Source organism: Erinaceus europaeus, chromosome X (assembly GCF_950295315.1).
Source record: "Erinaceus europaeus chromosome X, mEriEur2.1, whole genome shotgun sequence".
Classification (NCBI taxonomy): domain Eukaryota; kingdom Metazoa; phylum Chordata; class Mammalia; order Eulipotyphla; family Erinaceidae; genus Erinaceus; species Erinaceus europaeus.
Window position 1 is genome coordinate 35,306,035 of NC_080185.1, and position 24,212 is coordinate 35,330,246.

Below are 24,212 nucleotides of genomic sequence, written 5' to 3' on the forward strand. Positions count from 1 at the left end.
AGAAAGATAAAAGTAAAATGATGATGATGATGATGAAAATTTTAAAATGCATGTCTGATTATCAGAGAAATGCAAATAAAAGCAACAGTGAAATATCTCTTCACTCCTGTAAGAATGTCATACATCAGAAAGGATGGAAACACATATTGGAAAGATTGTGAGTGCAAAAGAACCCTTTTAAACTGCTGGTGGGAATGTAACTTGATCCAACTACTGTGGAGAGCAGTTGGGAAAACTCTCAGAAGACTAAAAATGGACCTACGCTATTACCGTACAATTCTTCTTTTGTAGATATATCTTAAGGAATCAAACACAGCCATCCAAAAAGACCTGTGTATAACTATGTTCATATCAGCACAATTTGTAATATCCAAAAGCTGGAATCAACTTAGGTGTCTAAGAACAGATGAGTGGCTGCTATGGTATATTACCTCTGGAGAGCCCCACCTCAAAAAAAAAAAGAAAGATAAAGACAGGCTAGGGGTAAGGATTGGTCTGCCAATATCCATGTCCAGTAGAGAAGCAATTACAGAAGTCAGATATCCTACCATCTTCATCTCATAAAGAATTTTGGTCCATATTCTCACTAGGGGAGAAATGATATGGAGGGATGACTAGAAGACTCTGAACTCCAAATTCATCAGGACCGTGAAAGAGAAGAAGGAAGGTCATTCAGAAGTACTGGAAAGGAAGAAAATAAGGGACCATGGAAAAGTGGCCAAATCTAGAGAGATAGTTGTAGAAATAATAGTAAACCCATATCTGCAACCTTGGGAGAACAGATGTAGCTTCAAGTGGAGGGAATGATGGTGGAAATGGTGTGGAATTGTACCTCTGTTATCTTATAATTTTGTAAATCAACATTAAATCACTAATAAAATAAAAATAAATCTATGGTATACATACACACAAGGTAATACTACTCATTTATTTATTTATTTATTTATATTCCTCCAGGGTTATTGCTGGGCTCGGTGCCTGCACCATGAATCCACCACTCCTGGAGGCCATTTTTTCCCCCTTTTGTTGCCGCCTCGTTGTGGTCATTATTATTACCATTGTTGTTGTTCATTGTTGGATAGGACAGAGAGAAATGGAGAGAGGAGGGGAAGACAGAGACAGGGAGAGAAAGACAGACACCTGCAGACCCGCTTAACTGCCTGTGAAGCGACTCCTCTGCAGGTGGGGAGCTGGGGCCTGGAACCGGGATCCTTAAGCCAGTCCTTGCGCCACGTGCGCTTAACCCACTGCGCCACCTTCCGACCCCCTTTACTCAGTTATTAAGAACGATGACGTTACTGTCTTCACTTCATCTTGGATGGAGCTTGAAGGAATCATGTATCATGTAAAGTGAGATACACCAAAAAGAGAAAGATGAATATGGGATGATCCCACTCATGGACAGAACTTATGAAACAAGAACAGAAAGGAGAAACACAAATTGAAATTTGGATTTGGTTTGCTGTATTGCACTAAAGGAAAGGATAGTGGGGAAGAATAGCAGGAAGAGGGCTGGGGGGAAGAGGACTGTTAAGGCTCTGATGCACGATGATGGAAAATGGCCTAGGTTAGGGGTTAGAGTGGTTTTCAGACATTTATCATGATGAAATTAGAATTTTTTACCCATGTTGGGGCCAGGAAGTGGTGCACCTGGTTGAGTGCACGTCACCATGAGCACAGACCTTGGTTCTCGCCCCCACTCCTCATCTGCACGTGAGGTACTTCATGAGTGGTGAAGCACGCCTACAGGTGTCTATCATTATCTCTCCCTCTCCCCTCTCAGTTTCTTTCTGTCTTGTGAAACAAAACAAAACAAAATAGAAAGAGAAAAGAGGAAAAATGGCCACCAGGAACAGTGGATTCATAGTGCCAGCACAGAACCCAAGTGATAATCCTGATGACAATTAAAACCAAAAAACAATAGGGGAGTCAGGAGGTAGCGCAGCAGGTTAAGCGCAAGGTGGTGCAAAGTGCAAGGACCAGCTTAAAGATCCGAGTTTGAGCCCTCGGCTCCCCATCTGCACAGGAGTGACACCACAAGCAGTGAAGTAGTGTCTTTCTCTCCTCCTCTCTGTCTTCCCCTCCTCTCTTTATTACTCTCTGTCCTGTCCAACAACGACAACATCAATAACTACAACAATAAAAAAAACAATAAAAAAGAAAAGTTTACCTATGTGTCAACAAATACTGTAAACCATTAATCTCAAATAAAATGAATATTAATTGATTTGTTAAAATAAGTTCGTGAATTAAAACTGATGGAGATACAGGTTGATTTTTTAGTTCATGTAGATTTTATGGTATTAGTATGTCATCAAATGGTACTATAAAGACTATTATATACTACTACTATTAGACTAGAGCAACCATTCATTTCCATTTAGATCAATTTTGTAGTATATTTGTTGCCTATAAAATGGGAAAACCTGATTAAATTTAGACCCTCAAATCACAAGGAATTCTAGATTGTTTCCTTTTTAATTCTGGGAGAACTTAAGCCATCTGTTGCCTTGAAGCAGGGAGATTTAGTAATCAGGCACAGCAGTAAGAAGATATTTGTCTAGGGATGCTATTAATTAACAAACTTGGAAAGCATTCTGCACTTCTTACCTTAAAGTCAAAGCACCCCTAACAAGAACATTGGGCAATTAGATGAGAAAACCTGTCTTAGGTCAGATGCATTTTTTGTTCTCCTTTGGATAGTGCAGAAGAAATTGTGAACAGAAAATGTTTTATTTATTATAATGAAAAAGTTAAATATGAATTGTGATTCTAAATAGGTTTTTATTTAGAACAACCCAGTATCTCTCCCTCTCCCTCTCCCTCTCCCTCTCCCTCTCCCTCTCCCTCTCCCTCTCCCTCTCCCTCTCCCTATCTCTCTCTCTTGCCTCCAGGGTTATTGCTGGAGTTTTGTGCTTGCACTAGGAATCCACTGCTCCTGGTGACCACTTTTCCCTCCCATTTTATTGGATGGGATAGAAGGAAGTTGAGAAGGAAGGAAAGGGAGGGAGGGAGGGAGGGAGAGAGAGGGAGAGAGAGAGAGACCTGCAGACCTGTTTCACCCCTTGTGACACATTCCTCCTCGAACCAGGATCCTTGCATGGGTCCTTGTGCTTAGTACTATGTGTTATTGGGTGTGCTACTGCAAGGTTTCCCACTTCAATATCTCTAAACAGGTATTGTGATATTTTTTTCACATTTATTTTTCCCTAGAAGTACATATGTTGGTGTTTCTTCAAGCTAGGTGCTAAATTTAAATTAGAAAAGTAATGCAACAAATTTTGAAAGTCTAGAAAACATTATTTTGGTTTCCATGTACTTTTATTGAGATAATTTTGGTTTATAAAACTGTATATGTTGTAAATATCAAGTTTTAACTCTCTTCAAATTGTGTGTTACACAGAATGTTGCACTTTCTGCTTTTATTTTTCACTCCTTTCCCTCTTTGCTAGCCTCAAATCTATGTTAGTCTCCGTGTTTGATTTTGCTTCACTTTGTTACTTTATATTCCACATATGAATGAGGTTGTCCAATGTTTGACCATCTTCTTCGGATATAATTTTGCTTATCTAGCATGGTTACTACAGTTCCCTTAAATTATAGCAAAAGGCAAGATCTCATCCTTTCTTACAACTGAGTAATATTCCATTGTGTATACATATAACACATTTTCTGTATCTGTTTATCTGTCCTTGCACACATGGATTATTTACACATCTTAGCTCTTGTAAACAGTGTTGCAATTAATATAGCTATGCATATATTTTTGTGATCAGTGTTTAAGTGTTCTTCTGACAGTTATTTAGGAGTGGGTTTGCTGAAACATATGGCAGGTCTATTTTTAATAATTTGAAAAATACTTGATTTCCATAGGGACTGGACCAATTCATATCCTCACTAACAATATACAAGTTTTTTTTATCCACACGCTTGCCAGAAATTGCTTTTTGAAATATGTTATTGTCATAGTTATGAGGTAGTAACTCACTGTTTTAATTTGAATTTCTCTGATAAGAGATAGTCAGTATTTTTGTCTGAGTCTGTTAGTCATCTGTATGTTTTCTTTGGTGATGTGCCATGATCATCTCTTCATATTTTTAAAAATTTTTATTTATTTATTTTCCCTTTTGTTGACCTTGCTGTTTTTATTGTTGTTATTGTCCTTGTTAGATAGGACAGAGAAAAATGGAGAGAGTAGGGGAAGACAGAGAGGGGAGAGAAGATAGACACCTGCAGACTTCCTTCATCACCTGTGAAGCGACTCCCCTGCAGGTGGGGAGCTGGGGATGTTCATTGAACCAGGATCCTTACGCTGGTCCTTGTGCTTTGTGCCACGTGTGCTTAACCCACTGCACTACCACCCAACTTCCATCTCTTCATATTTTTATAGGATTTTTTTGTTTTTATTGGTGTTAATTTTTGTGAGTTTTTTTAATATCTTGGCTTTTAGCTCTTTTTCTGATATATGGTATGCACATATTTTCTCTCACTCAGTGTAGCCTTTTCATTTTAATGATTGTTTCTTCTAATGTGCAGAAACTTTTAAACTTGATAAATCACATTTGTTTATTGTTTTCCTTGCCTTTGTACTGAAGTTCTGAATACTTCCAAAGCTAATATTATGGAGTGTTCTGCTGATGTTCTCTGTGTATTTACTTTAGAGTTTCCAATTTAACATCCAAATCTTTACTCCACTTTGAGTTAACTTTTATCCAGAGTGTGAGATAGTGATCCAGTTTCATTCTTTTCTATGTGGGAATCCAGTATTCTGAACATCATTTATTAAAGAAACTTTCCTTTCAAATTATTTATTTATTTATTATTAGTGATTTAATAATGAGCAACAAGAATGTGGGATAAGAGAAGTACAATTCCATGCAGTTCCCACCATATACCCTCCCCTTCACTGGAAGTATCCCCAGTCTTTATCCTGATTGATAGGGTTTACAATTAATGGCATTTGTATATTTTTCCCATATTTAGGAGCTACTTTCTGCCCCCATACAGCTTTCTGGTCCTATTCCCAACAATTGTCTATTCCAGACAATACTTTTAGCCCACCTGCATGTTATTGGTGGGGCATGGGCAAAAATTAGTAACGTCATGGGCCTCTTAGAATGTACCTAAAATAGATGTCCTAGCTTTTTCCTACATAAGGATTCCAAATCTCACCTGCTATTTTTTTTTAACTTTGGGTTCCTGATTATTAAACCATTTGTTTTGTTTTATATCTTAAGGCTTCTCATCCACCAAGTTGTAGTTGCTACTATGACACCAACTTGACTTCCCTGGGCAGAGGACCTTACCAGTAAGTCCTAGAACTCCACCTCCCCAGAGCCCTATCCCAGTTGAGAGGAGATATAAACAGGCTGAGGTATAGATCAACCTGTCAATGCCCCTGTCCAGCAGTGAAGCAATTACAGAAGCCAGACCTCCCACCTTCTGCACCTCATAAAAGTCCTTTCAACTTTTTATTCTCTTGGCTCCTTTGTCATAAATTAACTTCATATATCTGAGGTCTTATTTGAGGGCTCTCAAATCTTTTCCAATGATTTATGTTTCTATATTTAATCACCAGCACACTTTTTTCATTTTTATTATTTAATTGATAGTATTTTTCCAACTTAAAAAAAGGTAACAGGTATAATTTCATATAGTTCCCACTACCAGAGTTCCAGGTCCTATCCCCTCTATTAGAAATTTCCCTATTCTTTATCCAACTGGGAGTATTGACCAAAATTCTTTATAGGGTACAGAAGGTAAAAGGTCTGACTTCTGTAATTGTTTCTCCACTGGAAGTGGTCATTGTCATGTCGATGCATATCCCCCTGTTTCTCTTTTACCCTAGCTGGGTCGGGCTCTGGAGAGGTGAGTTTTCAGGACATGTGTGGCTGTCTGCTCAGGGAATTCAGGGTGAAATAATAGTAGCATCTGCAACTTGGTGGCTGAAAGGTGGTAAGATAAAGCAGAAGAAAATGATTAATGAACAGGAACCAACAAGTAGGAGTAGAGCAGCTGAGAAGTCTTATGTTGGATAGAAGGAGTCTTAGGTTGGATAGAAGCTAGGAAGTCTATTTTAGGTATGTTTCTAGGGGCCCATGGATTTAGTAGTTTTTACCTGAACTTGATAGCTAACATGAAGAGAACTGAAAACATTGTCTGGAAGATGATGTCAGAGTTGAGAATAGGGCCAAAAAGTTGGATTAGGACATAGAGTAGCTCCCAATCACAAAAATAGTATATGAATACCATTAACTGTTTATCCCATCGATTTGACCTAGGGCCTATGTATATTCATGTCTTACTAACTTTTAAAATATCATGAATATAATTCCACATCTACACATGGTGTGTGTAAGTCAACACACCTTTCACCTAAGTCTGTGCTCCCTCATCTAATAGGCACCATAGTTCTTTTTCTTGTTTTGTGTTTTTGTTTTTCCCTTTTGTTGCCCTTGTTTTAAGCTTTTTTTTTTTGTTGTTGTTGTTATTGTTGTTGGACAGGACAGAGAGAAATTTAGAAAGGAGGGGGAAACAGAGAGGGGAAAGATAGACACCTGCAGACCTGCTTCACTGCCTGTGAAGCAACTCTCCTGCAGGTGGGGAGCCGGGGCTCGAACTGGAACTGAGATCCTTATGCCGGTCCTTGTGCTTCCTGCCACGTGCGCTTAACCCACTGTGCTACCTACCGCCGGACCCCAGGCACCATAATTCTAACAAAGTGCAAGAGATAGTTACTTTTTTTTTTGGAATTTCACTTTTCTTGAGCCACCTATAATCCGCATGAGTAAAAAGCATCTAGTATTTGCTGTTTACCTCTTTATTCTTCTCACTTAGCATAATTACGCACTGTTTTGACAGCTATAACTTTGAGTATTGCTTGAAGTCACAGTGTTATGACTCCTCTTCTTTCTTTTCCTTTTTTGTTCTTTTTGCAAGATTCTTAAAGTGACTGTCAGTCTTTAATGGCTTCAACAAATTTCTGTAAAATTGGATTTATTTAATTAATTATGTAGGAATTTTGGTAGGAATTTAACTGAATCTATATAATATACTGGGTAACAAGGCAATTTCAAAAATCTTCTTTTTCTCCTCCTCCTCCTTCTTCCTTTTCTCCTTTTCCTCCTCTCTCTCTCCCCTCCTCCTCCTTCTCCTCCTCTTCCTTCTTCCTCCTCCCCTTCTCCTTCTGCTTCGTCTTCCTTTTCTCCTCTCCCCTCCTCCTCTTCCTCCTCCTCCTTTTCCTCCTCTTCCTTCTTCCTCCCCTCCCCATTTTCCTTCTGCTGCTGCTTCTTCCTTTTCTCCTCCTCCTCTCAACCCTCCCCCTCCCCTCCTCTTTCTCCTCCTCTTCCTTCTCCTCCTAGGGTTATCTATGGTGCTTATTACCTTCTTGATGACTTCACTTTTCCTGGTGGCTTTTCTTTTTTTTTCTTTTTCATTTTTGATAAATGAAAGGCAGGGAGGGAGAGAGAAGACAACTGAAGCACTGTTTACCACTTGTGAAGCTTCCTCCCTATATATGGGAGCCTACCTGGCCGTTTAAAAATATTTTATTTATTTATTTGTTTATAGGATAGAAACAGAGAAATTAAAAGGGAAGAGGGAAATAGAGAGGAAGAGAAGCAGAGGCACACCTATAGTACCATTTCACCTCTCCCTCCCCTCACAGGTGGGGATGGGTCCTTGCACATGGTAACATACATACTCAACCAGGTGTTCTAATTTCAGGCTCCTACAGACCTGAATTGAACAACAGTCATTGTGCATCATAATATGTCTGCTCTGCCCAGTGTAACATCCTTTGATATTTTTTATTACTTTTTTGGATTATCTCTTTTACAATGATTCTCTTAAGTTCCATGCAAGATGAGAAAAGGAGATGACTTTAATGATTTTTAAATATTTTTCCCCTTTTTATCATTTTGGGAGGGTAATAGTTTACAGTACAGTTGTCATATGGGTACAATTTCTTTTTTGTTTTTTGCTTCAAAATATTTTTTAATTTCTAAAAAGGAAACAATGACAAAACCATAGGATAAGAGGGGTACAACTCCACACAGTTCCCACAACCAGATCTCCGTATCCCATCCTCTCCCCTGATAGCTCTCCTATTCTTTAACCCTCTAGGAGTATGGACCCAAGGTCATTGTGGGATGCAGAAGGTAGAAGGTCTGGCTTCTGTAACTGCTTCCCCAATGAACATGGGCATTGACAGGTGGACCCATACTCCCAGCCTGTCTTTCTCTTTCCCTAGTGGGGAAGGGCTCTGGGGAAGTGGAGTTCCAGGACACATTGGTGGGGTTGTCTGTCCAGGGAAGTCTGGTTGGCATCATGCTAGCATCTGGAACATTTTATTATTTTTAACAGCTGAGAAGTATTCCATTGCGAATATATACCACAGCTTGCTTAGGCATTCTTTTGTTGTGGGTTATCTGGGTTGTTTACAAATTTTGACTAATACAAATTGTGTTGCTCTGAATTTTGGTATGTATATAATTCTTTGGATAAGTGTTTTTTTCCCATTCCTTTGTGTAAATCCCTGGGGGAGAAATTTCTGGACCATAGGACAGGGTAGGTCCATTTTTACTGTTATGATAGATCTCCAGACTGTTGCACAAAAAGCTGGACAAATGTACATTACTGCCAACACTGTTGAAGGATTATTTTTCTCTCCACATCTTTGCCATCACTTATTTTTGTCCTTTCTGGTGTATGACATTTTCACGGGTGTAACGTGGTGATATCTCACTGTTGTCTTTGTTTTTTTATGATAATCAGTGACTTTTAGCATTTTTTTTATGTCCGTTGGCCCTCTGCATATCCTTTTCCTTTTTTTTCTAGTTCACAAAGTAAACAAAATCTTTTGGAAAAATTCTCTGTTGCTTTTTCCTGGCCAGTTCTCCCTATCTTAGTCTCAGGTAATAGCGTATCTTTTTTGTCACTATACATTGAAAATTTCTTTTACATAATTTCCTATCAGTGAAATCACACAGTATTTATTTTCTATGTTACTTATTTCACTTATAATTAATGGTGTTTTTGGTTACTTTTATTGATGTATAATTCACAAATAAAAATGTATTTAAGGTATACAGCTTGATATTTTTATATAGTTGGTTAAAGAAACAGTATCAGGCTATTAGACATATCCATTACATAGTCACAATTCTCTCTCCCCCTTCCTCTCTGTTTCTCTTTATCTCTGTACGTGTGTTGTGATCATTTAAGTTCTAAATTCTTTAAAATTTTAATTATATTCTATAATATTGTTTACTATGTTCATGGTGGTATTAAATTTTTAGACATTTTTTCCCAGACCTTGTCTTGTGTAAGTCAGTCTTTGTACCTCCTACCAACATAGCATATATCTCCAACCCAGCTCCTGGCAACACCAGTTCCTTTTCTCATGTAAGTGAATTGATTTTGGATTCCACATAAATGAGTTTTTACGGTTTCTGTCTTTTTGTGCCTTATTTACTTCACTTAGCTTAAGTAAGGTTCTCCAGGTTGATCAACATTGTCCAAAATAGCAGGGTTTTCGCTCTCTCTCTCTCTCTCTCTCTCTCTCTCTCTCTCTCTCTCTTCCTCTCTCCCTCCCTCCCTCCTTCCTTGGTTATCTCTGGGGCTCAGTGCCAGCACTACAAATCCACTGCTCCTGGTAGACATTTTTTTCCATTGTTGTTGTTGGATAGGACAAAGAGAAAATGAAAGAGGAGAGGAAGAAAGAGGAGGAGAGAAAGATAAACGTCTGCAGACCTGCTTCACCTCCCTCTGTAGGTGGGGAGCCAGGGGCTAGAACTGGGGTCTTTGTGTGGATCCTTGAGCTTTGCGCTATGTGAGGATCCTTGAGCTTTGCGCTATGTTAGCCCAGGTTGCTACCGCCTGAACCCCTCAGATATCTCATTGAGATAGTATTTTTTTTCTTTTTGAACTTATATTCCAAAGTGAGGTACCTGAGTCATAAAGTAGATGCATTTCTTTTTAATTTTTTTTATATTTTCCCCTTTTGTTGCCCTTGTTGTTTATCGTTTTGTTTTAGTTATTGGTGTTGTTATTGGTGTTGTTGTTGTTGGATAGGACAGAGAGAAACGGAGAAAGGAGGGGAAGACAGAGAGTGGGAGAGAAAGATAGACACCTGCAGAACTGTTTCACCGCCTGTTCGAAACAACCCCCCCCCCCCCGCAGGTGGGGAGCCAGGGGCTTGAACCGGGATATTTACGCAGACCCTTGGTGCTTTGTGCCATGTACGTTTAACCCATTGCACCACCTCCAGGCTCCCAAAGTAGATGCATTTCTAAAAATTGTGTGAGGAAACTACACTGTTTTCCAAATTACATTCTTACCAGCAGTGTACAAGAGTTCATTTTTCTCAACTTCCTCCACAAATATTATCTCTTTCCTTTATAATAGTCATCCTCATAGGAATAAGGTGGTATTTTCTTGTGGTTCTGATTTTTGAATTTCCTGTTGGTTAGTGATATAGTGCACCTTTACATATATCTGTTGACCATCACTGTTTCTTTGGAGAAATGCTTATTTGGGTTCCTTCCCCATGTTTTAGTAGTTTGCTTTTTTATATTGAGCTCTATTAATTGTATGAGTTCTTTTTATTTTTTTATTACCCATTTACAGATAGCTGGTTTACAGATATTTCCTTATATTCTGCAAATTGCCTTTTTTAAATTTTGAGCTTCTAACCTTAAATGCCTCTAGAGTACACGAGTCAAGAATATTCAGTCTAGACTTTGACATCAAATAGACCGACTTTTGATTCCTAGCTCTTCCATTTGCTTTTTATTTTTAGCAAGTCATTTAATCACTCTAAAGCATTACTCCTCAATTCAGAGTTAATGAGAGTACTTGATGGATATGATTTTGCTTGGAATGAATGAGATAATGTATGTAAAGTGTTTTACAATAGTGACAGCCACATAGAAGGTTCCCACAACTGTTATCCCTCTCTTCCTTTTTCTGTCTTCCTAAGAACTCACTTGATTCTTCAATAAACTTCTATAACCCTGTCCTCCACAAACTTTCCTATATACTATAACCAGAGGAGTTTTAACAACAACAACAAAAAAAAACTGTTTGTGTCATATTATGCCCTGCCCTCAAATATTCAACTTTACCCCATCAGTACTATTCAAGTTCAAACTTTGTGATCCACTACTCAAGTAACTTGATAATCTTATCCTAACTATATCTTCCCCTACCACTTTATACTAACTTTTCTCTCAAGCTCAATTAGTAAACATTATTTTATTTTTTAACTTCATTTATTTAATTCAGTAGGACAGAGAGAAATTGAGATGTAACATTACAGCATCACTTCACCACTTGTGAAGCTTTCCCCCTGCAGGTGGGGACCAGGGACTTGAACCCAGTCCCTTGCACACTGTAGTGTATATAGTTAACCAGGGTTGCCTCCACCCGGCCCCAGTACACATTATTATTTTTCCCAGTGAATTGTAAGGTTTGTTTCTTAAAGACAGGGATGTTTGGTATTTTAGGGGAGACTGGTGGTGTGATATTGGTAGTGTTAATAGTATTTAAGGCAAGAAAAGGCAGCATCAGTGAAAAGTATTATTTTTCCTCTTTACTTTCCCTCCCATTAAAGTATCTTTTTCATCAAGTATGGTAATATTATCTGAGTCAGGTAACATTTCTTTAAAGTACAAGTTATTGAGCTGTTAAGGTAATTATTTCACCTGGGACAGTACCTGCTTTGCCATGTTAGTGACCCAGGAGAGAACCTGGCCCCCACTGCACTGGGGAATCTTTGGTCTTGAGTTGTATTTCCATCTGTCTGTCTGTCTGTCTGTCTTTCTATCTGAAAAAGTCAGCCCAGAGTGGTGTATCACGGACAACAGCAAAGGACACAAGCAAATACATATTGGCTTGTTGGAAAAGTCATGACTTGTTTTTCTATGCAAAAGTGCATCATGACTTCTGACAACCCAATAGTTAAATAAATAACCAGTTATTGAACATCAAATATGCAAGATATACTATTCTAGATATGAGCTGTATAGTGATTTTCTCTCCCAATGCATTCACCATAAGTGGAAAACAGACACAAAAAACATTTTTTTCCTTAAAGAGTTGAAAGTACTTTAATTCTTTTTTTTTATTTGTAAAAAGGAAACATTGACTAAACCATAGGATAAGAGTGGTACAACTCCATACAATTCCCACCACCAGAACTCTGTATCCCAATCCCCTCCCCTGATAGTTTTGCTATTCTTTAACCCTCTGGGAGTACAGGACCCAAGGTCATTGTGGGATGCAGAAGGTTGAAGGTATGGCTTATGTAATTGCTTCCCCGCTGAACATGGGCGTTGACAGGTGGATCCATACTACTAGCCTGTCTCTCTCTTTCCCTACTGGGGAAGAGCTCTGGGGAAGCAGAGCTCCAGGACACATTGGTGGGGTTGTCTGTCTAGGGAAGTCTGGTTGGTATCATGCTACCATCAGGAACCTAGTGGTTGGAAAGAGAGTTAAAATACAAAGCCAAACACATTGTTGACCAATCATGGACCTAAAGGCTGGAATAGTGCAGATGAAGAGTTAGGGGGGATTTCCATTCTGTAGATAACCAGTAGGCATATTTTAGTTATATTCCAAAGGGCCTGTGGCTATACTAGTTTTTTTTTTTTTTCTTTTTTCCCCCTGAGCCTGGAATCTGATATACAGGTGGATCCAAGTTATTGTCTGGGGGGATAATCTCATGACTGGAAAAAGGAGCAGAAAGCTGGATCAGGGAAGAGAGTAGCTCCCAAATATGGGAAAGGTGTAAAACTATTGCTGACTGTAAACTCCATGGATTTGATGTGACCTGGGGCCCATATTCAGCTTAGGAGCCTATGTGACCTCTGTATCCCTGTAGATCTGAACTCACATTCTGTGGTCATGAGTAGGAACATTTCAAGCCGCCCCAATATTGACCCATCTTCCTCAGATGTACATAAAGTATGTTGTCCATCCTCCCTTCGGAGGATGGAACATTCTCTACCATTGTTGATCCAAGTTAAGGACAAGGTTCTTTGGGGGGGTCCACAAAGGGGTCTATTGTGTTGTTCCTGATAGAAATGACCAGTAACAATGGACAAAGGGATTTATTTGAGGTCTAGGCCCATCATGTCTGTTTGGGACAGGACTCTACAAATAGGGCCCTAGCTGATGGGGTGGTCTGATAGTGAGTAGAGTCAGCGTTAAAGTATGCCAGTCTCTTGCCCTTATTCAGCTTTTGCAGTCCTTGTTTCGATGAAGTTAGCTTTGGAGTGAGTGAGAGAACTGTAATAGGAAGTCGGTAAAGAGGGTATCTAAGTCTAAGTAGACACTTTCATTATGAACTTGATACTGACTCACTACAGACTATTGTGTATTTTTGCTTTCAGGTATATATTTTGTCCTAATTTATGGATATATGTGAACATATGCTCTATCTCATGGGACCTGGTCTATAACTAGGTTTTGGGACTTTGTTAGGAAGTGAACCTCCTGGAATGGAATTAGAGAATACTATGAAAGGAAAGGTCTCACCTGATTAATGAGAGTGAAGGGTTGACATTCCATGCCTTAAGTCTCTGGACACAGTCTGAAGTGAAGCATGCTGAGGTGGTACTCATTGCTTTAATTAGGTTGGGATTGGCGGATGCAATATCATTTGGTATGACTTGAGAGAAGCATGCAGGAAGGTGAGCCCAACCCTAGAGGTTCCAGGACTGGGGAAATATGGGCTCAATAGAGGAAGTGGGAGGTTCCTGATGTCTTAGTATTTAAGAAGACAATAGATAGTTATTGCTATAATCACATTATTTGGCAATTGGATTAACTTTGAAATATCCCTTTGTTAGGATTTGTTGTTTCATATACAACATCACCATAATTTATGTCCTTTGACATCATTTGTATACAGCTCTGCCACCAGTTGCTTCTGTTCTCCCTGGTCTAAGCCTTTAAGAGAGTCAACATATCAAAGACTCAATTAATTTTTTAAACTGTGAAATGTTACCTTTCTCCAAGGTGTATTATGTGTATGTGTGCATATTTTATGGAAACAGAGTAAATTCTAGCAAATTAATGTAGGTTATCATTCACTGTGGTGGCAACATAGAAGTGTCAGCTCCAGCATAGAAGTGTCAACTTGGAATAAAATTTCAAGCTAGATAAGAACCCCTGTAACAGTAAGTCAGGGAATAGGATATTTGAGATAGAAGGAACAGGAGATGTAAGAAGATAAAATTGTGAAAGACTTTGATGTTTCCAGGAGATCACAGAAAGTGTAAGGAGACTTCACGACAGGATTGCGGTGGGCAGGGAGTGTAGAATAATGAGAAATGAGTGGAAATGCATTGTGAATTGTTATTATAAATTGAAATTATTGGACAACTGTTATATGTGAACTATGTAAAATATTGTGCATACATCACCATTTTCAGAATTTTCTGTCAACCATACAAAGTATCAGGAATATTATCGTCACTATTTGAAATGTCAGGAAAACTAAAGTGAATAGTGTTTGCCCAAGGTTACCATTATCATAAATGGCAGAGCTGGAACTCTGACCTATAAAACTCCAAAGTTAGTGATCCTGAGTGAATGAGATGGTAATGGTAGTGAAGTATAGTCATGTCCATATATGTGTTTTATTAAGTTGTCTCGGAATTGCCCAAGAATTCAGTTTGGGCAAAGAATTTGAATTTTCACCTTCTAAAGAACACTTCTGATTGCGGTAAATAATAGTTTTTATTTAGTGTAAAATTTGGTAATGGCATTTCGACTTGCACCACAATCCAACTGTTTAAAATGAGCTATTCACTGCTTATTCTGGGATTTGAGAGGACACAGAATGCCAAATAAAAGCAGACTAGTGTAATTTTATTGTTGTTAAAAGACAAAATCAATACTTGATTACTCTGAATTAGTATATCCAGTCATGCACATCTTTAACCTCAGATTAACTAAATGTAATACCATGACCCAACCTACAACAGTAACATTTAGAAATAGAAAATTAACTGATTCAGAGTCCATTTGTAAACCTTGGAGTTGTACTGATGCCAAGCTAGTTTTCTGACGGCCATACTTTAAAGTAGCTGCAGAATTTTGGCATCTAGAATTTTATCTATTTGACATTTCTGTGGCCCTTATTCTACCTACCACTATCCATTTTATAGCACAGCATATAAATGCAATCTTCATACCCTCAATAGTAGTTTGTATTACAGTAAAGGTTGTTTTCTTTCTTACTATTCTAAATACTTTTACATATTGTCTTTTCATATTTCCTTATCCATTTATTAAAACACTCAGAATGTAGCATTAATACATCGAGTACCTGCTTTGTGCCAGAGAGTATATGAGTGCTATATCTAGTAGTAATATAACACTGTAGTGTAAAATGTGGTGTTGTAGTAGTGTACAGAATTGTCAGGGAATCTACATATGCATTCTGTAGTGGGAGATACAGCTAGTACTAACAAATTATATAGAGCTAGTGACTGGGCTATATAGACAGTGAAGCAAGTTATTAGTGGTACACAATGATTTCGTGGTGGTGGCAGTGAGATATAGGAGATTTTAACAGAGGGCATTGGGATCCTGTTGCATGTGGTGGAAAAGTATCTATGTTGGGTAAAAGTGTTTTGCAGACACTTATTATGGAGAGATGAGAAATTGTAGTCATGTGTTAAAAACCTGTACTATCAACCATTTAACCCCCCCACACACAACTGATAAAAAAAATTGAAAAACAGAATCACCAGGACTTTTTTCCCCCAACTTTAATATTACTTTATTACTGTTAAGTTACAGGATTTTATGGGGTAAATTTTCCACATTTCCCCACGATAAGAGTACATTTTCCCCGCAACCAAACCATCATCTTATTTAGCCCCTAGGGACTTAATCCTCCAAACTCCTTAGTAGTCCTCCTCTTTTCCTTCTGAGTCTTTGAGTCTGCCAGTTGAATTTTAAATGGGTTAGGTGTCAATAACAAATGTTATAGCTTCTTTATTGTTACAGATAAATTGAACCAGTTAAGATTAGTCTATAGTTGTTTCAAGAAAGCAACTACTAATTCTTCTAACACATTGTATTTAGGGTACCAACAAGGACAACAACTTTTTAGAAATGCTTTCTATTTCTATATAGTTATTTCATCCTGCAGGACACATTTAGATTAAGCCATCCAATTATAATATATATGCTACTATTAGGTATTCTGCTTAACAATAGAAACTTTTCTTCTCTTTTAATGTGAGGAAACTGGCTATTTCCACTGAGAGGGCAGTAAACTTCAGCTATACTGTCAGGTGAGATTCAAGAAGGTCTGGAATCTTGTGAAGGTCATGGAACAGTATCTTAAAGGGAAGATTGAAATTCAAGATAAATTTCACTTTCTCTAGGATTTTGTAATATGTGGTATGCTACATGTAAATCACTCCTTTTGTGAAATTCCTGATCTTAAGAAAAGGTTCTAGAAATATCTAGGAAATAGAAATTGAACTCAGATTTATAGATCTCCCACAACGTTCCAGGAATGGTGGCAGTTTTTTCTTCTAAATTTAACCTAGTTACTATCCACCAGAACACTAGAAGAAAGTGCTAAGCCATTTTTACAGATGATAGAATGCTCCTGACCCATGCATAGGTTAAGTAACTTGCTCTAGGGACAAATCTGTTAAGTGGCAGATTCAAAGTTCAAACTTTAATTCTACAACCTACCGTCTCTCTGCACTGCAGCTTTGTAATGGCATGAACTATGTTAATTAAAAATGCTGATTTGTGTTTTCAGATGTGCATCGTAACCAAGATTTTTAGCTGTACTTAAATATTAAGTTTACCTTAAGAAACCAAGATTGACATTTTTAATTCTGGAAATCAGATGGCTGAGCTGTGAATAGATGCTTTATGGAACCACTTCATATGATACTTCATTTTGTTGGCAGGTTTAGACAATTTCCCTTTTAGATTGTATTTTTTCATAGGACTTTTTTAGTTCTTGAAAGAGTAAATAAGAGAGAGGCCAGGGATAGAACCTGGGGAATCATACACACAAGTCTTGGTCTCTAGCCCTTATACCACTTTCCTAGCATTACTTCACTTAAAAATTTTTTTTTTACTGTTTTATTAGGTATTTCGTTCCTCACCAGGGTTTCATTGAACCTTCTCACCTGCACAGTTTCACTTTTCTTGATGAACTCACCTCCTCTTTTTCTTTCTTCATACCAGACAGAGGGCAAAAGCCAGTGGGGAGAGAAGGAGAAACACCAGAGCATTGTTCAGCCACTTGTGAAGCCTCTACTTTGCATGGTGCTTCCATGGTGGTTGGAATCTTGAACCTAGGTCCTTGTGCATGACAAAGTATGCACTCTACTGGATAAGCTATGCCTAGGTTGCTGATTTTTTCCCTTGGAACTGATAATATAGCTAAAGGAGTTACAATAATAACAGAGCCCCACAATGTAAAAGAAAAACATTAAAATTATACTATGGATCAAACAGGAACCCCAAACATTTCCCAGCATAGGAACCAAGGCACTTGCTTATTATGTATTGAGATTCCTATAACATCTGCAGTGTTTGATCTCAGTGAGAACAAAATGGGATGAGAAGTTCACAGCTTCCATGATAAATTTATAACATTGAAGCCAAATTCAGGTTGGGTACCATTTAACAATAACTATGCCAAAAAGAAAATTACTAGAGTTGAGAGAATCTAGGAAAAGCCAATAATAACAAAAGGGGGGGTTCTGTAACTGGAGCTTTTAAAATTAGGAACTTATAAATTCAGCATTCACAATTACCTTTTGCATTATAATTGTAAAAAGTAAAATATTTTGATTACAAAAGAACATATATTTCTAGTGGCAATTCTGTCACATCAACAAGAATAATTTGAGATTCAAAATGTGGGGTGTAAAGACATTTCATCTTAGAATTAGCTTCATTGTGGACATTTGTCTGTTTATTTCTTGCACTTATTCTGACTTGAGTTCCCATCTCCAGGACATAATCTTGCAAAATCACCTCTCACCATTCTCTCCTGGTGACTGGACACTGAGATGGGACATTATGAACTTTATCTGACAACTTAATAAGGTGTAATAAGACCTGAAATAGGGCCAGTGCCCTCTCAATGGAGAAAATCTAGATAGGTACAGAATCTTTTCAAGGGTATGTCTAACTGAATTCCTTTTAAGACATCCCTCTAAAGCAATAAATGTCTTTTCGTGTTTCAAACCAGAATGTGATCAGTTGTAATATTGGTGAGGAACAGGTCATTAGCAAAAACTCCAATGAAGACAATTGGCTTTGTGTTTGATTTTCCTGTTTTTGCGGTTAGCTTAGCACCAGATGGTACCCTAGTGAGTTCTGTATAAATAATACAATCATAAGGTTGAGTGATTCTCTACCAGTCACAGACTCAAGCAGAAAATAACTCTTGTCTTTCCACACAAGTCCATGTAGATTATTACTGAATCATGCATATGCAGCTTCGGCTCTTAGCTTGTTATGGTTGGTGTTCCTTCCTGTTTCTTTATTGGGCCGGTAAGCAGCCAAAATCCTTATTGTGGCCCAGAGGGAAGGGCTACTATTTTGAGAAACTCTAGCTGATCCATCCATCCATTAGAGAGAGAGAGAGAGAGAGAGAGGGGGAGATTGAGAATATCTGCATTCTCTCTATTGTGCCTGGAAGGGAGGAGTGGCCCTAACACTCCCTTGACAGTTGGTGCACATTAGGGGGTGATGGAACTGGCTTTGCTTACAGAAGCCCTGTGGTAAGTCCTTACAGACTTTCAAGGTCCAGCTCAAGTGCCAAGGCAGCTTATAATGCTCAGTGATCTTTTGTCATTCTCTGGGTCCATGTGACAGTCGCAGTTTGCATCTCAAGATCTAGCTCTTCATTATATACTGTTTCATATTGTTATTTCCTTATATTTTTCTTTCTGGATAGAAGCCTTGTATCACCTATAGAATTATAAGTTGCTCAAATCTGTTTTTATCTTTTTTTTACAACCTGAACTACTTAACACAGAATTGCATATTTAATAACTGCCACTGACTTGACAACACATATGTGGGTCACAGTTCCTACACATTGGAGGGCACTTTTGATGGTAAGTACCACATTCAATAAATGGAGTTGAGACATTGTGACTAAGAATATTCTAATTTCTTTTTTTAAAAATATTTATTTCCCTTTTGTTGCCCCTTTTTTGTGTTGTAGTTATTGTTATTGATGTTGTTGTTGTTAGATAGAATAAAGAAAAATGGAGAGAGGAGGGGAAGACAGAGAACGGGAGAGAAAGACAGACACCTGCAGACCATCTTCACCACTGTGAAGCGACTCCCCTGCAGGTGGGGAGTCAGGGGCTCGAACCAGGATCCTTAAGCTGGTCTTTGTGCTGCGCGTCAGGTGCGCTTAACCCAATGCGCTACCGCCTGACTCCCAATATGCTAATTTCTTTACAGAGATAGAAATGAAAAGTCCCCCCTTCTTTCTTTTCTCTTTACTGTCCAGAATGTTTGACCCATATTGTAGCAAACCACAGAAAAGATTATATAGCACAATAGGGAAAATGGACAATATTAGTAACACCCTTTATTCTTTTGAAATCTGCCTGCATTTCTACTTTAGCAACACAGGAAACATAACCTTTATACAAACCTCAGAAAATTGACCCCTCAAGTGTTTTCCTGAAAAAACTTGAGACTCCATTTCTAAGTGAGTGCTATATCTTACGTATTAGATATTTGGGTGACCTCAAAACATCATTATGTTACTCGGACCACTAAGCTATTTTATTTTATGGTTGGTTTAACTTTTTAAAGAACATTTTTATTTATTTATTATTGGAAAGAGATAGAGAGAAATTGAGAGGGGAGGGAAATCTAAAGAGGGATAGAGACAGAGACACTTGGAGTTCTGCTTCCCCATTCATGAAGCTTTCCTCCTGCAAGTGGGGACCAGAGGCTTGAGCCCTGGTCCTTGCACACTGTAATGTGTGCACTTAACCAAGGGTGTCACCACCTGGTCCCAGGTTTGGTTGGTTTAACTTTTTAAAATGTTTGTTTGTTTATTTGTTTTATTAGCTAGGATAAAGAGAAATTGAGATGAGAAGGGGAAATAGAAAGCGAGTGATAAAGAGAGATACCTGCAGCGCTGCTTCACTCTTTTGTTTTTTGCCTCCAGGATTATTTTTGGAGCTAGGTGCCTGCACGACAAATCCATTGTTCTTGGTGGCCATTTTTTCTATTTTGTTGGATAGGATAGAGAAAAATTGAAAGAGGATGGGAAGATAGGGAGAGAGAAAGAGAGACACCTGTAGATCTGCATAGCTGGCTTGTGAGGCATCCCCTGCTGCATGTGGGGAGCCAGTGGGAAGAGCCGGAATCCTTGTGTGACTTCTTGCATTTCATACCAAGTACGCTTAAGTGGGTGCACCACTTCTCGCCCCCTCAGCCTCAGCCCCCCCCCCCCCCGGCCCACTGCTTCACTGTTTATGAAGCTTCTCCCTTTGCTTGAACCTGGGGTTGTTGCACATTTTATTGTGTGCACTCAACTGGGTACACCACAACTCAGTCCCTGGTTGAACAGTTTTCATCACATTTAAAGATCTGACTTTCAAAAAAACATTTTGTGGTATGCAGGAGGGTTCTCATAGTGTTTCCTGTGTGGAATACTATTAATTCATGATATATGAAGATAGGTGATTCATTAAAAAAAATGATTGGTTGGAGAAAAATTACTCTGTTTGTTTCTTGGAATGTCACACAGCATGTCAAAAGCTCCAAGGAGTCCTGCAGCAAAGAGATCTGTTTAATTTGTTTACATTGGCATTTAGCAAACTTATTTGACTTTAGGAAAAGAAATTACATTTAGTGAGTATTCTGCACCAGTTACGCATTAGCTTATCAAATTTCTACAAATTCTAAATTAGCTGTTGTTGTCTCTAAAACTAGGGAGCTGAGGTGCTATAGTAAAGTATTTACTCTAGGTTAGACAGTGATAGAATTTTATGTATTGGTTTTCCATATTGCTCATTTTGGACACATAAGCTGATCTGAGTTATGTGAGTCACATTAAAATAATGATGTTGCTTTGAAGATAAACTTAATTTGATTTAATTAGTACATTAAAAAGAACCATCCAGGCAGTGTTTGTGTACTTTATAAAATTGGAAGAAGTAAGAGAACAACATGGTCACTCATAATATATAATGGCAAGTGTTGGATTTTGAGAGAAAAAGCAAACAAAAATAGCTGTGTGTGCCCTGAGTTCTCACTCCTCCCAACACACACACACACACTTTCATTTGCAAATATTGCATATTTTCTATAGAGACAGGCTCCTAGACTTACAGATTGATCAAATTGGGAAGGAGAGCTTTAAGGCACCCCGGGGTACTGTAGTGAAATATTAATACTAGAAAGACATTATGGCTAAATATTGAAACTTTGGTTTTTAAATGCAGTTCTCATTCTGTGGCTCTAAGCCAGAAGCTGAACTTCTCTCAATTTTTTTATTATCATTTATCAAGTAGGCTCTGCTCATTTTTACCAATTTCACTATATGATATCTGATTCCTGGGATTTCCCTAAACTTGCCAAGTTCACCATATGAGCCAAACCTATTTCTATTTGGCCCCTTCCTATCTTAATCTTGAATGATATCGATGTAGATACATCTCCCTCCTGACTTTTGAGGAGCTGAGTGTAATGATGGGCTATGACAAAGGGGAAGAGTATTACTAATTAGACATCTTCATTGCCAAATTGGAAACTGATTTCCTTGTTAACTAAGTTGAACTGATTCCTGTTTTCAATCTAGAAGTAATTATCAAGGCAGTGCACAACATAACTGAGGCAGACTGTATTTGGCATCCTGCATCCCTGAACTATCATGGACAGATATAATAAATATTGATATATAGTATAACACTCTACAAAGCTTATTAAAATAACAATTCAGAAGCCCATTGTGGTTTCATCATCCAAGGTTCTACCTTTCTCTGCAGTGTGATGAGTATTTCAGTGGTTTTTCTAGATATTGTGTTTGTGAGTTGTTTATGGCTCTGACATTATTTCTTACCAGAATTCATTAACCTTAAAAAGTTTCTGATAAGACTGGGCATTGTTGTCACTTCTGGTATCTAGACACATAGAATCCATCCTAAAAAGAGGAGATGGGGCAGATAGTGTTCAAATTCACTGACTACCGCTTACATTGGCCACTTGGTCTCTAAGGTACAGTAGCAGGTATACTGGAGAAGGCTGAAGTCCCTTTGCTGTGATGGCATTCAGGTTTCTTTGTTATATCCCCAAATAGCAAGCTTCATTTTCTGATAGCTGTGATTTCATGAAAGAATGTGTATCCATATCTCTTATTGTTCAGATCAGAAGAGAAATAATGCAATTATTTGAAAAGGGTTTTGGGCTGGGGAGATAGCACAATGGTTATGCAAAAAGACTTTACTGCCTGAGCCTCTGAGGTCCCAGGATCAATCTTTAGCACCACCATAAGCTAAAGCTGAGCAGTGCTCTGGTCTCTCTCTGTATCTTTCTTTCATTAAAATAAATAAAATATTTAAAAATGAACCTGGTTTTAGTATATAAAAAGGGATAATTTCCAGGTAATCTGTGCATAGCCTAAATGAGCTTATACTCTGACAACTTTTCTCTATATGTAGCCTCTGAAAAAAACATTTCACCATTGGTCTGTTAATGCTGCTGCCGGGGTTCTGGGTTCTGCTCAGTAGAGTGTATGGAACTGAGTGGAATGGACAATAAAAAAAACATATATAGGGAGTCGGGCTGTAGTGCAGCGGGTTAAGCGCAGGTGGCGCAAAGCACAAGGACCGGCATAAGGATCCTGGTTCGAACCCCGGCTCCCCACCTGCAGGGGAGTCGCTTCACAGGCGGTGAAGCAGGTCTGCAGGTGTCTAGCTTTCTCTCCTCCTCTCTGTCTTCCCCTCCTCTCTCCATTTCTCTCTGTCCTATCCAACAACAATGACAGCAATAACAACAACAATAATAACTACAACAATAAAACAACAAGGGCAACAAAAGGGAATAAATAAATAAAATAAATATTTAATATATATAAACAACAAATATAAACAAAACAAATATAAACAACAAATATAAACAAAACTAATATAAACTTATAAATATAAAAACCATATATAAACAACAAATATAAACAAAACAAATATAAACTTATAAATATAAAAACCATATATAAACAACAAATATAAACAAAATAAAAATATAAACCAAAAAAAAAAAAAACACCACCAAATATAAACTTCTTCCTTTCCTTTCTAAACTCTTTGGTTTTTATGTAGTTCAAAAACAAAACAAGTATCAGAATTACTTACCAAGCCTTCTACTAATAAGCAATGACTTAGGAATGACTGGCATCCCAGTTGGATCTATTTTAATATTGATTCTGGCCATAGCCACATGCTTGAAATAATTTCCTGGTGGTTGTTTATACATTATTTTCCTTATATATTTACCAGGGTATCCTTTGGTCTCCTTCAAGTTCTGGATGAGATAATTAGCTGTTTTGTAAACCAATGTACTATAGTATATCATCTGGATAAATTAATTTATAGTCTTGCATTGAAATGTAATTAAAATGTTGTTGTAACTTGTTTTTAGTCCCTAATCAGCAAGTGCTGTTACTCTGTACATGAATTGGGTGGTAGATTTCATTAGCTTGTTTTCTTGGGCAAAAGATAATGTCTAATCACAGTCTTTGATCCACAGAACTGAGAAATAAATCCTCAACTTCAGTTTGTTAAACAAAAATTGCCCATATCCTGTATTACAGAGGAATGAAGAGGCTCCTTTTTACTTTGATAATACATTTTTCATTTACTCAAGTTTGCTATTATGCTTGACACTATCTATCTTGTGAACTTGAAAGGAAATGTGGCTTTTTACTGCAATTTAGGCAACTATTCACATAGTTTGTTCTTCCTACCTAAATTCCATGCATAATTGCAGTCCATCAGTTTTTCTGTCATTGCTATTTCAAAGTATATTTCAACACTGAAGCTTATATATTCACTTGTTTATCTGTCACTCAACTAGTATTTATGTATGACTACACTGTTTATGATGCTATGTTAAATGGATTCTATGATGGCTTTTGAGAATGTAGCAAGAAATGTAAGCTCAAAATTTGTAGTCCGTTTTTT

The 24,212-nt window shown here is 37.9% G+C and overlaps 1 protein-coding gene across 5 annotated transcripts in view; it reads left to right on the forward strand.

Moving 5' to 3' along the window:
• The window catches only part of TENM1 (teneurin transmembrane protein 1), a 1,227,224-nt gene that overhangs the window by 133,291 nt on the left and 1,069,721 nt on the right, over window positions 1-24,212 (forward strand). Inside the window, exon 1 of one of the 5 annotated variants that reach the window (XM_060183577.1) lies at window positions 3,082-3,176. The exons of the other annotated variants lie outside the window; for them this stretch is intronic. The gene's annotated coding sequence lies outside the window, so the exon portion shown is untranslated. Of the gene's footprint in view, window positions 1-3,081; window positions 3,177-24,212 lie in introns of those variants that run through there. 5 annotated transcript variants of the gene reach the window in all.